The 13,940-nt window shown below is 42.3% G+C and overlaps 1 long non-coding RNA gene across 1 annotated transcript in view; it reads left to right on the top strand.

The window, feature by feature from the left end:
* LOC117764590 overlaps positions 1-13,170 on the top strand; it is a 28,103-nt gene extending 14,933 nt beyond the window's left edge. Inside the window, exons 3-4 of the long non-coding RNA XR_004614412.1 lie at positions 11,479-11,589; positions 12,678-13,170. This is a non-coding gene — a long non-coding RNA (uncharacterized LOC117764590). The remainder of the gene's footprint in view (positions 1-11,478; positions 11,590-12,677) is intronic.
* Positions 13,171-13,940: the final 770 nt, after the last annotated feature.

Below are 13,940 nucleotides of genomic sequence, written 5' to 3'. Positions count from 1 at the left end.
TTTAAAGAGAAGTAGACAGTTTCTGTGTTCTGTTTTCTACATTTACAGTTTTTTTCTCCTTTTGAATAATGTCTGACGTCATTAGGGCCCTGGACGAAAGCTCAGTTCTTGGGGATTTTTTTTTTTCCTTTTTCACTAATGGCTTTTAAACTGTATTTACCACAATGTGCATTCACAGCACACAGGCAGCTGAAGTTCCCTATTGCCAAGTATTAATGTTTCAGAGACCTGAATTTCTCCATGTACTATCTTGGGAGTAGAAACCCTCCACACTACAAGTCTGTAAGCAGCAGTACAAGTAAAATGTGTTTTTCTGGAGGAATCCTGGACTTGTATTGTGTACAATATAGCACAACCATCAGCCAAGTTTGCTGAAGACCAGAAAGAGAAAGCAAAGAAGTACAATGTTATGATGTAAGCCATCAAACCTTCAACATAACAGTGCCAGTTGTGATTTCCTGAGATTTAACAGAATCTTTTTTTTTTTTCAAGCTGCTGGTAAGTGGCAACATCAAGAAAACGTTGTTTTCCCCCTTTTTCGGGCCGTTAGCTGTTGTGAGTGGAAAAAAGGTCCCTGTTCCAAGTGGTCAAATAACTGCAGCTTTCTCAGCTCCTGTATACAGCCCACCTGCTGAGATGTAAGAACGGGGCTAGAGAAAACGAAACAACACAACAGTAAGCAGGCTCAACTGACTGGATTGCCTGTGCAAGGACGGAGTAAGCACAGCAAAATTTTTCTCCAAAACATGATGTCTATGTAAACAAGAAACAAATGAGATCACTGCATTTAAAATCCCCTGAACAGTTCTCAAGTGATATACACAGAGGAACCTTTTATGTCTGTTTAACTAAAGAGATGTCAGGAACCCCCTGCCTAAATATTTATAAATTATCTATAATTATCTTACTTTTTATTCATCATACTGTCCACATTTTCCCGAGATGAGCAGTTGTTGACAAGATTTTGGTAGCGGAGATGTGATGATTTTATATTCACTGAACTATAAACCACCTTGGGTTTCAAAGGAGCATTTTCCCCTGAAGAACGGTGCCACGATTAATCCTGTGTGAACACCACAGAGAGGATTTTCAATCCTGAGTTTCACGGGGAAAGCGAACAGTACACCTATCCGTTACCAAGGGAATCAGAGTTCCTCCTATTTGAACAAATGGACCTGTCTTTTTGCGAAAAGGACAAAGGCGTTCTCACTTTCAACACCCACGCCACTGCAGCCCCGGCCTCGACTGCTGCCTAAAGACCAGTAAAACTGTTCAAATGTTTCCTCCGCCCCAGAGTCTGGGCTAGTTCCCCTTAATCTCACTAGTTGAGACCTCAAGAGTCTGTCACCTTTCCTGTCACGCTCTGCTGCTTGCAGCCCATTGGCCGGCAGCAGATTTATTTCTCCCTGTCAGGGCCTATAGCGTGGCGATGTGGCTCAGCCCACTGTTTAGTTACAGTGACAAACATGCTGATTAGAGAGGCCCCGATGATGGATGGCTCCTCGCCGGAGAGCGGCCCGAGTTTTTAGCGGGTCATAATGGGCCTGACACTGCACAGCCCCACTCTTTCTCTCGCTCTCCCTTTCTTTCTGTCCTCTGCTGGCGGATAGACCCCTCCCCCACAGGTCACACTCAAAAGGTCAGGAGTTAACGGGCCAGCCTTTGCGTATTGCCGCTAAATCAAAATGACCCTGTTTGGAGTCATATTTGTAGACACTCCATCATCATCATGGCCACTGTGACACCTCTATTCCCTTCTTCCCTGTGGCCTTTTCTCCGGTGACCATGAGCTCCCGCACGGGTAAATAGGAGGGTACACAACCCTGTTGGCTTAATTAAACTGCCGAGCCTTCTTACTCACTTTTGTGCTGAAGAGACGCTCATGTTCACAGTTCACACACACAAGCACTCGCTCCTTTCCGTAATGCAGGCTTTCTTTTAGTGTTGTACTGATTTATTTCTACCAATTGGATTTAGCATGTAGCTTGCAGAGTGTGTTGGGGACTGTGTGGCATTGAGTCATGCTTGAGAGACTGGTCTATCTGGAAATATAGGTCTACCGCTTAATCCACTCTGAGGTTTGCAGCACTGAGACCTCTGCTGGAAGCCTGTGCCTCTAGAAGCCATGGATGATTTCACCAAGGAGTATTTCAGCTGGCCTTGACATTGAGGCCAAGCTCATACTTGGTAAACAGCGTTTTATTGTATTGTATGCGTACAATAATTTTAGCCGCTGTGCCATGTACGATAAGCAATATAAAATGTTCCATCATGTACAATAATTTCATAATTTTGTGACAGAATTAGGAGTTATAATAATTGGCATAGTAAGATATGGATCCAACATCATGATGGGCTGTGAATATGGAGCATGGGTCTGTTCTTTGCGCTTCTCTTGTCACCTGACGTTCTTCCAGCCAATCATGCTTGTGGCGGATGTAGGAGACACAGACAGCAAATCAGAGGCGGAGCTTGAACTTTTGTCACTAAAGTAAACCCAGTTTATTTACACGTTTTTAATGAGATTCAAAAATAGATGGAGTCAAATATTTATTAATCTAAATAGTTGTTTATGAAAGTAAAATTCCTTGTTTGTGTTTTTGTGTCTTTCTGTACGATAATTTCCCCCAAAATACGATAATTCTCAGCATATGGTATGATACTTCAATTTATCTCATCTGGCAACACTGTTTGATACTCAATTTATACTGTCAGTCCGTCTGTCTTGTTTCTCCTCTCTGTCTTATGTAAGTGTGTGCATCATGGCAAAATCTGAACCTGTGTCATTTTAACAGTCGCTGTTTAACAGTCAGTACCTTGCAGACCCTCTGTTTTTCAGTAAGAGGTAATGTGAGCCCGCGAGTGAGTTTATAACGGACTTGCTGCACAGCTTTGAAGCTCCAGATGTTTAACCTGACTAGTAATCTTAAAAATTCAGCCAGTCAAATCCAAAGAGATGGTCCAGGCTTAGCACTGCGGAGTCCAGGTCCTAGGGGCCACTTGTTCCCTGCACATCAGAATGCTTTGCCCAGAGGGGGGGGGGGGGGGGGGGGGGTGTGTGTGTGTGTGTGTGTGTGTGTGTGTGTGTAAGCTGGGAAAGTGCAGAGCAGGACAGCACCTCATTTGTATTCTTTTCGAAACAGATGCTCGGTTGCATTAATGACTTCTAACTAAAACATTCATAAATTGTTATTGGATTTTAGCAGCAGGGTTAAGAAGTGTGACCTTGGAGGTCTGAAGGTCGCCTGCTCTTCTCTCTTGTTCCCCCCCCTCCCCTCTCCTCCCCTTTCCTCTCTCTCGCTGTGCGGACGCTCCGGTGACATCACAGCAGCTCCGCTTCAAATTGGATGCAGAGAGTGAGAAGTTCAGCAGTAGCCCAGGGCAGTGAATATTTTTCCATTTATTTAGGGGGTGGGGGTGCGGGAGAGGAATGGGGGGAGGCAGGACATGCAGACAAGAAAGGGGTAGAATACATTACAGGTTAAGTAATAAGTAATCAAAATAGTTCTTTCTGTGTGGATGCATACTCCACTCAATCTCATGGTTAAGTGAGCCATGGCAGTGCTTGGTTAGAATCCCCTTTGGATACCTGGTAGGTTTGATGAACAAAGAGTTAGTGAGAATATGGGAGAAGCAGACAAAGTAAAGGGGCAGCAATGGTTGTTATACTTTCTTTATAATAGTTTGAGTTGCCAGGTTTTACATTTTCTCCACTGTAACTGTTGTTTATCATGGATATTGGTATAATTGTCATATTAGAAAATGGCTCCTCCTCATTTTTCCTTTTTTTTTTTTTTTTTTTAGCAATCAATATTTGAAATTGTATCATTGTTGTTAAAACTGAAATTATATAGCTCATTTAAAGAACAAACTCATATATCTTTTGTTAGGTGTGAGCTCTAACTCTATCATTAGTATTTCTATGTCCCAAGTCTCTAAAGCTGGGTGTGGACTTTTTACAGAGTTTGCCTTATACATATGAAGAATGCAGAAGGAGATTGTGTGGGTCAGACACAGTCACAACAGCCTGGATAGCACATACAAGAGTCAGACCTTAACGTATGTATTCTGCTGTGGAGATCACAGGGTTTTTGTCTACAGCACATGGTCACTGGTGTCGGCCCTTATCACCAAAAGCTCTTCAAGCGTTGCCTTTCCAATTTGACTTTGATCTTTGTCAGCATTTTCTCTGTGTATGCCATATCTTTTTCAACCCTAAGGCACATATGGGGGGATTGTATACTCATATCTTACCTCAGGTATGATGTTGAAAATGCTAGCGATGCTTAATAGTCTCATTTTTAAATCCTCACAAGCTCCCCTGTTGGTTTGTGGTCAGTGTCGAGCTGATGTGAGGCACCGTTGCATTTCTCTCACTACAGTTAATAGATCAGTATGAGTGACTTCATTCCTTTGTCAGTCCCTCTGCTGACTGAATCTGTCTGTGTGCGTGTGTGGTTTGTGTGTGTGTGTGTGCGGCCATGCATGTGCATATGTGGTGGAGAGAGGCCCGCAGAGAAATCCAGGAAATCCTAGGCTCTGGTCCCATTCCTTTAAAGGATATGTGTCTTCTGAGCACTGTGCACTTTATGTGTTCGTGGCTTTCTGCCTGGGCCGGGAGGTAAGGCCGTGCCGAGAGAAGCTCATACTCAAAACAGTCCTTCGCACAGCGTATATCACATTATGCGGCTCGTGCTCTCTGAGCCAGGCTCACACTCTTGTAGCAGTTATGGTTCTAATCAACAGATCATTCTTGATATTAATGCCACACCTTTAAAATGAATTGCAGTTGCACCGAATAAAGAAGGCTGCGGATTGACTTGCCCCTCCACAATAATATCTGCCAAAATGTATCGCTCATTGGATTGGTAAATCAGTCAGTCACAGCAAGTGTAATCTAGTGAGAGAGAAAGTGTTAAGCCACCATGAAATAGAGGTTGGGGTTTGATGCCAGGCCCAGTTTGTCTTGTCACCCTGCCAAACCATCTGTATAGACCAGAGGGAAACTCAGAACAGTATTTCGCTCCACTCCCATCCATCTTTAACTAAACGGACCAACCAGTAGGAGCAAACTACCAGCGAGACCCCACAGCCTGAACTCGATGTCGAAATCCTCAACAGTGAAAAAGCCACTTTCAAGGAACATTCACTGCCCATATGAATGCTGTGAGGTTTCCATGGAGACAAAATATTTTTTTGTGACTTCACGCAGTTGATGTGCTGCATTTGCCCAGTGGATTCATGCTGGAACGGATCTCTTATTATATTCCTGAAGAGATGTAGCCGAGAGACTGCTCATTAAACCGGCCACCCGTGCAATAAACATATAAAATAAACCACAGATTAGAAAAGGCTGTCTTTTTGTTTTACCGGCCTCTCGGCAAAGAAATTGCCCTGCCCAGTTTGAGATGGATTTGATAGCTCTTAATAGTGTCTGCCTCATTTTAATAATGCCCGGTCCACAACGCTATGGCTATGCTTTATTGGTCTGTTTGAGTCCGAGCACCGAGCCATTAGCAGAGTCCAGAATGGCCCATAAAAGTTGGACCAAGTCTAATTATGTGCCAATCTTATAATAGTCTTTTGGAATGCACCAACAATGCTTTATAGTTAAATAGATGTTCGACGTCTTCATGGTAATTAACATAAACCAGTCAATAACTGGTTGGTCACTCCTAAAGGTCTCTATAAAGACCTACACTGATGACTGGCCATACCATAATTTTTATTTGTTAATGTTCTAAGTTTCGACACTGGGGGGTGGGGCATTCTTCATTGGCCTTTCCTACACAAGGCGGTGAACTTTATTTCACTTTAGAATTACATACTGTGGATGTGGAGTGATTAGCATAATTGTCCCATGTTCACATATGGCTCGTATCGGCGGTGGAGCAGGACTGCATATCAAAGAGGACTCCATAATCACTGTAATTACAATTGAGGATGCAATTACTGATATTATTGGCTTATTAGTGTTGATTTTGTTTTGCACACTTACAAAAGCTGAACAAAAGAAAAGAGGAAAGAAAGAGGCTGAGCTGCATGCGAGCAGTATTATACTTTTTTTAACTGCACGCCAAAGTGGCGTTAATTCTTAACCTTCGCTGACACAGCTTCCTCGGTCTCCTCCTCAAGGTTAATGTATTTAATAAAAGTTAATATGTGGAAAAGCTAACTCTCTCCTTGTCTGTCCCACCAGACTAAATTAGACTCCTCACTGGACCTGGCCTCGCTCCATATCATTTTTTTTTTGGGGTGATGTGTGAGGAGCAGTAAATTGCTTTCTTATGCTGAATACTTGTTTGGCATACAGCTTTCTGTTGTTGGTTTGACCTGTTTTAATTTAAAACATTTCATAGCTGTGGTTTGGGGTTTGGTGGAAACTACAGTTAGATAATGTGAGTGAAAAACCTCATCACCTTTCCTTACCCATCAACTCCCCACTTCTCCTCTTGTCGGCCAAATTTCTCGACAGACTGTTTTGTTTCTTCTAAGTGCCTCTTCATTAGAGCTCGCTCTGGCACTTCAGCAGAGATTTAGAGGTTTTTCGGGTCTGTTTTATTGTGTGAAAATGGCAGATCTTTTTCCTTTTTTCGCTATTCTCCTTCACTTGGAGACTTTGAGGTGAGATGGTACGCTGCCATTTTTTGCAGCACATTTCATTTATTCAGATGCCCCGAGGAGGAGGATTCAGCGTGTTCGTGCCTGCCTATGTCCGTGCAAAATATGAGCATGATATGTGATGTGTTATAAAATGATGCATATTTGTATGGGTATACCAGGCTTATTAAATTGTCTGTGTATCCGTGGGTGTATGTGTAGACAGATGTGCGAGGAAGCGTGAAGGAAGCATACCTTACGCGCAGCCACGGTCGAGGCCTCGGGCCGTGTTTGCACTGGGTGACAATAACCCCTTTTATTCTGCTTCTGCCTTCACCAATGTTTTGATTTCTACTTAAAGTTTTATGTCAGTGCCCTCCCTCAAGGGTGCCATTACCTTGTATGCTAATAGAGCTATGCATATTCTATTACTGCTGTCAGGGCAAGATAAGGGACATATTCAGCAAAGGAGCACTTAGGGGCCAATGAACCCAGCGAGGGGTCCTGCTGCTCCTGCATTATCAGTCATCTTCACATCTGAATGGAGCTGGCTTATGAGCCTTCTCTTCTCCCTCTCCCCCTTTCTCTCTCTCTCTCTCTCTCTTTCTTTCTGCTGTAATGACTAAGGACTCTCTTCCGTAATAATCAGTCATTGGGAAACCGCCCGATCCCTATCTTACACACACCCAGACTCAGACGGCCACGTGCATGCACACATACACACGCACACGCGCTGAAACCATGCACAGCTGCAGGCTCAATCTAAAGCGACCACAAAGAATGCAAGAGCAGGGCAATAACACTAACACTGTCACACGGAGACAAACATGTCTCATTTGGGGTCAGTTTGGATGGGGCTAAGTAGGTCTTTATTTTCAGACTGACTGAAGTCTTCTCTCCCGCATAATGGTAATGAAGCCATATGGTATGTGGAATTGGATTACTAGCAAATGTTCCATACCACCGTCTTTCCCCTGGCTTTCTTTTTTTTTTCTTCCTCACAACCCCCCCTCTTCTCTCTCACTCTATCTCCCACTCCCTCTCTCTTCCTCCCTCCCTCTCCCCTGTGTCGCTGTCCCCAATAAAGCAGCCACTTCAAATTGGAACAGCATGTTGTCTAGGAGTGCGCACCTCATTTATAAGATTAAATTAAAAGCCAGCCATGCTCGGATGGCATTTTGCGATGAGGAGGAGGAGGGAGGAGGAGGAGGAGGGAGCGGCCTCAGCTGCACACAATCATCTTCCTGTCATGTGATTTGCTGGTTTCTGGTGGTGACACCTTCTTCCTGTCACCTGCTATGATGTGTCAAATGCCACACCTAAGACTCTAAAGCTAATGCATCCAGGGTTATGAGCTCCAGCACATTTTTACAAAAGATTTTCACCATACTTCTAAAATAGTTATGGAAGCCTTTTTAACATGTGTTTATAAAGTAGCTAAACATGGTTACAGGTTTGTGCCTTGTCACAGACACAATGAAATGATATATCACACACTGTGCTAAAAAGGGCCTTGCAAATTATGCTCTATAAATGGAAGAAAATCTCATTCTGTTCCCTACCTAAAAACAGATGATCTTTTATTGAAAACGTGGAAGCGATTAGTTTAAGGGGCGTCTTTTAGTGTAATTCCCAAATGAAACGAGCAGACCCTGTATTTATGAAGCCCATAGCACAAAGAAGGGAGCTCTTAATGAGGCAATTAAGCCGAGGGGTCGAGAGACTTTGATCTAGAGCTCAGTGATTTTTACAAAAACATCGCACAGTGATAGATACTCATAACTCAGGGGCCTTAATTGTGCTTAATTTGTTTGGAATAGGAATGTGCTTTCAATTAGAGTGTGGATTTGGACCCGTATGTTTAAAGGAGGCTGTCAGGGAAAATTAAGAAGCCGTTTGGTTCCCCGCCCATGTTACTGTTTTTTATCACGGCTGGAGAGGGAGAGACAGCAGATAGACAGATGAAGAGTCCAAACAAAAGGTAAAGAGGTGTAATTAGGTTACAAAAACAGACCCTCGGTAGACGCCATGGATGGATGGATGGGTTTACCAGGGGAGATGAGGGAGCTGTTTCTGTGTCTGGCTCAACAATAAACGGTTCTTATACCGATACAAGAAACACTATTACCTGGATGAGTGGAACAGTCGATAATGCTGCAGTCAAATACATATTGTGATATTAGATCAGGCAATAATTGTAGTTCAGTTGACTCTAGTTGTTTTGAGTACAATTTGGGGATTCACCTGCATGTTGGAATGCCACATTTTTATATTTTAATCTCATTATTTTACGATACAGTTATAGGCTGGACAATATGGCCCAAAATTATATTAAGTTAAATATTTTCACATCAGTCGATATAAATTAGTGTGGCATTATTATTTATTTAAATTTTATAAACAATATTTTTTTCTCCTGAGCGAAGGTTGGGGTTTTAAACTCTTCTTTATGACAAACGCTTCATAAGCAGCAAAACATCTTACAAATCTGAGGTCGATCAATGATGTGTTATAGCTCCTAAATGTGCTTACACAACGCATGTGTATCATGTCGATATATGTATTTATAGTTTTGTTATATTGCTTTTGATGACAATTCTATTTCAATAATGGTTTTATTGCCCAGCCTTACTACACAGCATCGTAAGAACATAGAACCCTATAGTAATGCAGTACCATGAACGTGTTTTAAAAAATTACAACTGAATATGTTACAATATCTATTTCTTAGGAAAAGTACAAATTTTGACATAACTTTTCTTTACATCTGTCATCACATCTCACACCTCAGGTCTATGACATTTATTTCAAGCATCATTTTAAACGTTTTTTAAATTTATTCAAAACCCATTTTTGTCAATACATCAGTATTGATTTCGAACACACTGTTTTGATACACACAAGTTGAACAAGTTTTAGGTTTTGTCCAGCAGTATTTGGGGAATTGTAGGACTTCGCTAAATGAGGGACACAATCCATGGGGAAGTGAAGAGGGTTCAACTATTAAGAAATGATAAACAGTAGTACTTTAAAGACTTCTTATAAATGCCATGGTTCCTCTTTTTTTAGGTTTACAGGAGGAAGTATAGTTTTTCCAGTTGACCGCTGTAATAAATTGTTCCTGTGGATTGTTTATTGCTCTCGTCTTGATTCACACACACATTCATACAGTGTATCTATGGGCAGCACTTTTTCTATGAGGGGCAATGCGGGGGTTCAGTATGTTGCCCAAGGTCACATCGGCAAGCAGGTGGGGCAGACTCTCTTATTCCTCGCTCATTATTTCTGTCATTTGTACTTTGCACTGAATTGCTCTTCATGTGACCGTTCAGTGACTGGCAGCCCATTTCCAACAAGTGTCACTTAGTTAAGGAGATGAATGGGAGGTTCTCTCGTTAATTTATCTCTCTTGACCCGAGTGGTGTGTTTGCGCTCCTGTTGTGTAAGTGTGAGTGTCTCCGAATGAGCGACTCAAGGAGACAGTAAAAGATGGAGAGGGAGAAAGACGAGAGGCTGCGCTGCCCTGACAGGCAGATGGTCTCTCTCGCTGTCTCCCAAGGTCTTCCACTTCACACTCCATTACACCTGCCTCTTCCCATCAGCTCGTTGTCCGTCACTCACTGCACTCCAGCATCCACTCCCACTCTCTTTGCCGTTCTCCTTCCCCTGCTCGCTCTCACGCTTTTCTCTCATCCCTCCATGCTTGTCTGCTTTGTTGGCTGCATGTCAAGTGTCAGGTGCAATCCCAACTGACTGGTCCATTGTGGCGTGTGTGTGGGTGTAAAACCAGTAAAGTGATGTCCCCCCTATCCCTCCCTTTCTCCCACATCTCCCCCTTGTCTGTCTTTATCGGTAAAGCTGCTGCCAGTCGAAAAGGCCAACAGGCCCTCGGCAGTCTCCAAGGAGCTGTTAGGGTGAAATCCCCCCAGAAAAGATACTTGGCAGCCATTTGCAGCCACTAGGGACAGAACCTCCACTGATCCCACGACTGTCTGTGAATGGCAGGGTCTCATCGGCCATTCACAAGCTGCAGGTTCCTTTGTTTTTTGACCAGATTGACTCGTGTGGCAGTGGTAACTTTTTCATTGAGGGCTCGTGGCTACTGTCAAATGTGAGAAAGATTAGCTTCCAAACCCATTGTGTTTTTTACAGGGTCTTAAAAAGTCTCAAATGTAATAATCTGAATTTGAAGCCTTAAAGTCTGCAATACATTAAAATGTTAAATACCATAATGTGTTAAATATATTTAGGCAGGTCTTATGTTAATGTTCATTAAACACTACTTCTGTCGCAATTTGAAAAGTTTATTTTTTAAAGAAATGTTTCAGCAATATGCATAGTTTGTAACGTCTGTGTGTGCTGTAGTTCTTTCTCAATGATGAATATATTAGAACGCTGTAACAAAGCTACAAACAAGACCAACGTGGAACTCTACTGTCTTTGCCTGTAGTTTGTGAGATAGAGTTGTGTATGGGTTATTCTCCAATCATCACCTTGTTTTCTATTATGGGGAAGTGTAAATGATTCAGATTCTTGGTTTATGTATATTTCCTTCATTATGGTCTTTAATTAGGAAGAAGGTTTTACTGTTCGAACAAAATATCAAAAATACCTAATGATATTTTATTAAAAATTTTTTTTATAATACTAATCCAGGTAAGGTTTTTTTTTAAGATTTGAGGAAGAAGACTTAATTAAACTCCATATACAGTTAATATCGTAGACTTGCCCACTGCAAACCACAGTGAAATGGCGACATCCATGTAAGGACAAGAGCTTGTTTGTCTGCTGTTTACTTTGCATGAATGCAAAGGTGAGGACAGTTTGTGGACCTCCTCATGCAGCCTCGTCTCACACTTACTGTCCATTATTTTCCAGCTCATGCACAGTTGGTACCAGTGTCTGCATCGAATCGGTGGATACTTGTTGCAGAGCCAAAAGTTACATCATGTGGACCTTAATGGACCCTCCACTGCTCAACAATCAGAGGTCAGTTACTCATCACTGTGCTTTTAACTTTGTTACCTGCACCTGTAGCGGGCTGCACCCAGCTCCTAATGCCAACATGTACCCAAACCTTTCACCTTGAAAAGCGTCAACATGACCAAGATGAGGGTTAGGTCTGATTGTAGGGTTTCATAGGAGACAGGTTTGGGACATTAGGACCCGTCTCTCAGCTGGTTCAGGTAGATCAGCTCATTCAACATCCAACTAGTGTCTCACATATGCTTAAGTTAACAATATCGATATTTCTGTATTTCCAAAATTGCATAACGGTATTTCGACCAACGTCCAATTCCTTATTTTGTTGTGACCAAGATACACTGAGCAGGAGATTTTACAGTTACTAAAATACACTTGTCTCTGCTCTCAGATGAAAGAATCAATTTGTTATTTAATATATTATACCTTAAACACATTTTTTGCATTTCTGTAATTATTATATAGTTATTAACTGAAACTTCCAATAAAAAAATATTGATATTGATTCATATCTGCCAGGACGATATATTGGTTGGGCCCTCAAGTAATATGTCTTTATTTTGACCTTTTAGAATTCTCTTTTCAAGACAGTAAATAAAATTTTTTTAGGCTGCAACTTCTCTCATTGACTACAAACTCTAACTACACAGACACTACACTATAATATACTCTCATCTACAACTGTACTTTTTCTGAACAGTTGTGAAGGATCCGGCCTTTGGAGCCGCCCTTTAAAAGTGTTTGTCATTTATTAGATTTCAGCAAGAGTAAAGGCGAGGTTCTCCGCGTTGTTCAAGTCATTGTTCACTCCTGGATCAACGTATGCTAAAGATTTGCCTGCTAAGCAGAATCGCCTGAGCTATTTCCTGCTTCTTTCTCCGCTGGCTTTGTTGTAGAGGTAAACCTGGCCTCCCAGAAAAAAAGAGCCTTTAATTACCTTGAATAATAGCCATGCATGTGTGGACTTAATCCCTTTGGCCAGCGCTACTCCGTTAATGGTTTCCTTGTCACTCACCAGGCACTGCATAAAGGCTCGCTCTGCTTTTCACTCCCAACACCTTTCTTTCTCTCTGCACCGTCCCTCCTACCCTCAGCCGCCGCCTAAGCATCCTTCCTGCTGCTGACCACCACAAACTTCCCTCCATCCCTTGTCTTTTGATTGAGCAGCTGGATTATGATGAATCTGCCCCTCGTCTGCTTTAGGAGCGTTATCCCAGTTCCTCCCTAACAAGAGAACAAATGACTCACCGGCTGCATTCGTGTTTAATGAAAAACGTACTCCTACTTTGTTCTCCCTGTGTCACCGCTCAACAGACTCCGACCTGCTAGAACTGTTGTGGAAGACATTTTGTTCCAGCACTGACTTTTTCATTAACTTGTTAAAAGTACAACTTCGAGACACAAGCAGGGGAAATGTATCCTATGTTCACAGTACTGTCATGTCAAATCAGGATGCGACACCAATGATAAAGTGGTTCCGGCTGCAGTTACCTCCATCTGGTAGAGTTTCATTCAGTGTGTTAACTGGTACATGTAACAAGCATTCAATATCCTTATGCTTTTTTTCCCTGATCATTGGATGAAAATTGCAAAATGCCAGTGGGCTGCTTACGAGACAGGTGCATAGTACCCTCTGTCCCCTCATCCATACCCCATTGACAGCAAAGGGTGAGAGCAGATGCCGTATAGAAAAGCAGTTCACATCCAAAGAGTCATAAGATGTAAATCAATAAGAGACGGAGCAATGTAATACATTTTCATTGTGGAGACTGTGTCTGGACTGCCGTGCGTGACCTGTTCCAGGAAGGGAGACGGAGCATAGCTCACCAGCATCTAACCAAGAGCAATATTGAGCCAGATTGTCCTTCCTATTCATTTTCTCTGTCTTTCTATTGCTCCCTTTGTGTGCCTGTCTCTCTCTGTGTATAATGTTTCCCTCTTATTCTGAAGGCCAAGAGGCAAACAGGCCCGGGTTTAACATTAAAAGACAATAAATAGCCATAGATGGCTTCCCTCCTTTAGGTGGAAGTCTCTCGCTCTCTCTCCCCTGGAGTTCTGTGGCCCAGTATAAATCTTTTAAATTATAAATCGATAAATAGTTAATACAATAATAGGAATCTTTATAAATATTTAAGTAAGCGGACAGAGACAGAGTGGAGGGGCGGGCAGAAAGTCAGAGGAGCTGTGTGTGCACAAAGTAACACTGCTGCAAAACCACTGATGCTGATCAGCAGAACAGCGACAACACAAGGAGGAAAAAGTTGGCCCTCATTTCTTATCGTCTCCTTCAAACCATTTACTTGTGAATATGGGTTTTTGCATCTATAATATAATGTTTGTGCGTAACTACACATGTA

This window comes from Hippoglossus hippoglossus, chromosome 7, assembly GCF_009819705.1.
Source record: "Hippoglossus hippoglossus isolate fHipHip1 chromosome 7, fHipHip1.pri, whole genome shotgun sequence".
Taxonomy (NCBI): domain Eukaryota; kingdom Metazoa; phylum Chordata; class Actinopteri; order Pleuronectiformes; family Pleuronectidae; genus Hippoglossus; species Hippoglossus hippoglossus.
The sequence above is the reverse complement of the archived record's forward strand: the minus strand, read 5'-3'. Positions and strand labels throughout refer to the sequence as shown.